The following is a 4088-nucleotide window of genomic DNA, read 5'->3' as shown; positions in this document are numbered from 1 at the left end:
AGACTCGGTATTCTATGCTTGATAAAGCTTGTTACGCATTGACTTGGGTTGCTAAGCATCTGCGTCAATATATGTTGAAACATACTACTTGGTTGATATCCAAAATGGATCCAATCAAGTACATATTTGAGAAGCCTGCTTTAACTGGGAGGATTGCCCGTTGGCAAGTGTTGTTATCAGAGTATGATATTGAATACCTATCTCAGTAAGCAACTAAAGGTAGTGTCTTGGCTGACCATTTGGCTCACCAACCGATTGAAGATTACTAGTCAGCGCAGTATGATTTTCCTGATGAAGAGATCTTGTACTTGAAAATGAAAGATTGTGATGAACCATTTCTTTAAGAAGGGCCGGAACCTGGTTCCCGTTGGGGCATGGTATTTGATGGAGCTGTTAATCAATATGGTAATGGCATTGGGGCAGTGATTATTACTCCTCAAGACACGCATTTTCCATTTACAACTAGATTGACATTCAAGTGTACAAACAATATGGCTGAGTATGAAGCTTGCATTATGGGGCTTGAAGAGGCCATTGATCTCAGAATCAAGTATCTGGACGTCTATGGAGATTCAGCTTTGGTGGTGTGAATCAAATCAAAGGTGAATGAGAGATGAATCAGCCCGGTTTAATACCATATAGAGATTATGCGAGGAGGATTTCAACTTTCTTTACAAATTTGGAATATTGGAATGAGGTTCCCCATTTGACTATGATGCGTCTTCATAGGCCAGCTCATGTGTTTGCCATCGAAGAAGTCAAGGATGAGAAGCCGTGGTATTATGACATCAAATGTTTCCTCCAAAGTCATATTTACCCGCCTGGGGCATCTTTGAAAGATAAGAAGACTTTGAGAAGATTAGCCAACAACTTCTACCTGAATGGTGATGTGATGTACAAGAGAAACTTCAATATGGTTTTTCTCATATGCGTGGATAGACACGAAGCAGGCCTGTTGATGACTGAAGTCCATGAAGGTTCCTTTGGTACTCATTCCAATGTGCATGCAATGGCGAAGAAGATGTTGCGAGCAGATTACTATTGGCTGACAATGGAATCTGATTGTTGCAAGTTTGTGAAGAAATGCCACAAGTGTCAAATATATTCTGATAAGATTTATCTTCCTCCGACATTTTTGAATGTCATTTCCTCTCCATGGCCATTCTCCAAGTGGGGAATTGATATGATTGACATGATTGAGCCCAAAGCTTCGAATGGACATCGTTTCATTTTGGTGGCTATTGACTACTTCACAAAATGGGTTGAAGCGACATCATATGCAAATGTAACCAAGCAAGTAGTTGTGAGGTTTATAAAGATATAGATTATATGCCGTTATGGTGTGCCAAGTAAGATCATTACTGATAATGGATCGAACTTGAACAACAATATGGTGGAAGCTCTTTGTAAAGACTTCAAGATTGCACACCATAATTCTTCTCCCTACAGACCCAAGATGAATGGGGTTGTTGAAGTTGCAAATAAGAACATCAAGAAGATTATTCAGAAGATGATGGTAACATATAAACGTTGGCATGAGATTCTCCCATTTGCTTTGCACGGGTATCGTACATCCATTCTCACTTCAACAGGGGCAACCCCTTTCTCACATGTTTATAGCATGGAAGTTGTGCTCACAATAGAGGTGGAGATGCCTTCATTGCGTGTGCTCATTGAAACCAAGTTAACTGAGGCTGAATGGTGTCAGACTAGGTTGGATCAGTTGAATTTAATTGAAGAGAAGAGATTAATTGCAATGTGTCATGGTCAGTTGTATCAGCAAAGGATGAAGAAGGAATTTGATAAGAACGTCAGACCTCGTGTTTTCAGAGAAGGTGACCTTATGCTCAAGAAGATTCTATCTTTCAAACCAGATTCTAGGGGCAAATGGACTCCTAACTATGAAGGCCCATATATGGTTAAGAGAGCCTTTTCGGGCGGTGCTTTGATCCTTACAATTATGGATGGTGAAGAGTTCACTCGTCCTGTGAATGCTGATGCAGTCAAGAAATACTTCGCCTAAAAGAAAAGAACAACTCGCTAAGTTGAAAACCCGAAAGGGCGGCTTTGGCAAAAATGAGCGTCTCGGTGGATTGAAAACCTAAAAGGGCGATCCAGGAAAAAGTTAGAGACATAAAACAGAAAGAATTATCCCGATAAATTGAGTACCCCAACTTGGGGCAATTTATGCAAAAATTAGGGATTATGGCAAGTAACCGCATCATGCTGATCGTCAGTTTTGAAGACATTCTTGAGCACAACGGTTGGTTTTAATTCATCGTCTCCAATAGCAGTCAAGAGCACAGTGGATATCAAGAGTTGGTAGAAGGATTAGTGATCATTGTATTCAATGTAACCCTTTTTCCATGTAAATTACCATTTTCAACTTTGTAAGGATCTGTGGAGTCTTGTCGTTTACAGACTACCATTATATTAAATAAAGTTGAGCTTTTATCCATTTGTTTCTACTCTTATTTGATTAAGCCAAATAGTTTAAAATTTTATTATGATCATTTTTGAAATTAAATTTTTTAATCAAAATCATGTTTTCTTAAACATATAAAAGAATTTAATTTTAAGCAATCGATTCCATTTAAAAAGAGTATAAACAGTGGTTCGAAAGCAATAAGCCCTAAATATGGAACATTATTAGTTCTCCCCAAGTAGTGGGCGCGATTTCTCTTTCATCCCCGACAACATTGATCAACACTCGGTGTTCAGACGGTTATTTCTCCATCATCCCCAGCCAAATTTATATTTGGTCTCCAACAGAGTTAGAACATTTTGTGGTTCCGGAAGACTTTGGTTTCCTCACCAGTCACCGTCAGATCCGCTCCCTAGTCAGGGTTCCCTCCGGGTTTCTGAGCAGTTATTTGTGTTTACCTAAAGTTCCCCACAAGCCTGATAACACTTTTCCTCGGCAGATCTCTTCCTTCCCCAGCAAGGGTTGAGCCTTCGGGATGTTGATCTCTCTTTCCTCCAGCAGTTGTTTCCCTCTTTTGTGGATTGGCCGAGAATTTTATCGATGATTCAAATCTGCGACATTTTGTATCCTTTGTGATTGTTTTGTTAGCATAATCATTATATATACATCTACATATACATATACATTCATATAATTTCATTGTTGCATCATTGCACTTTGAAACTCAGTCCTGTAATTCTTATTCTCTATTATGGTGGTACTCTATCCCCATATAAGTTTGGTGTATGTCCTCCTTCAATAGTAGAGTGTCAGCCCCTTAAACAGAAAAACTTTAACCTTTCTCCTTTCCCCACTGAGTTATTTCCTCGTGGATAATGATCATTTCAGCTTCCTCCGCAGTTGATTATCTGGATGAAACCACTCCCCTTGAGTTATATCCTCATTGGGTAGAGTCTTGATTGACCGTTTCTTTCTACATCTTACCTAGATAGATATTTTTGGTCCCCTGAGAGTTTATTACCCAGTAACTGGTAGTATTCTCTTTAGTGGGCAGTTTGTTACTTCTTGCCCAGTACCCTGGCAAAAGTAACCTTGTTCCTCTCTAGCGGATTCGTTTTCACATTTCCCCAGGAAGTATATCCTTGATATGTTCATCTTAACCGATGACGGATATTTTCTTCCCTTGCTTTGAGTTTATCCTTGATATGATCATCCTAACCGATGACAAATATTCTCATCTTTTGGTATTCTACCCAGTAAAAAGGTAGTTGTAATCCCTATTTTTATTCCCCAGAGAGTTAATCCTTAATATGTTCATCTTAACTGATGACGGATTTCCTTCTCTTTGCGGTCTTCTGCCCAGTAACCGGTAGTTGTAAATCCTGCTTTTTTCGCCTTTGCAGAGTTTATCCTTGATATGTTCATCCTAACAGATGACGGATATTCTCTTTTCGGTATTCTATCTAGTAACCGATAGATGTAATTCCTATTTCTCCCCTCGGAGTCTATCCTTGATATGTTCATCCTAACCGGTGACGGATATTCTCTCTATTGGTATTCTATCTAGCATTCGATAGATGTAATTCCTACTTCTTATTCAGGTGGTTTATCCTTGATATGTTCATCCTAAACAGTGACGGATACCCTCCTGAACATCCCCAGG

Source organism: Lathyrus oleraceus, chromosome 4, assembly GCF_024323335.1.
Source record: "Lathyrus oleraceus cultivar Zhongwan6 chromosome 4, CAAS_Psat_ZW6_1.0, whole genome shotgun sequence".
NCBI classification, from domain to species: domain Eukaryota; kingdom Viridiplantae; phylum Streptophyta; class Magnoliopsida; order Fabales; family Fabaceae; genus Lathyrus; species Lathyrus oleraceus.
The sequence above is the reverse complement of the archived record's forward strand: the minus strand, read 5'-3'. Positions refer to the sequence as shown.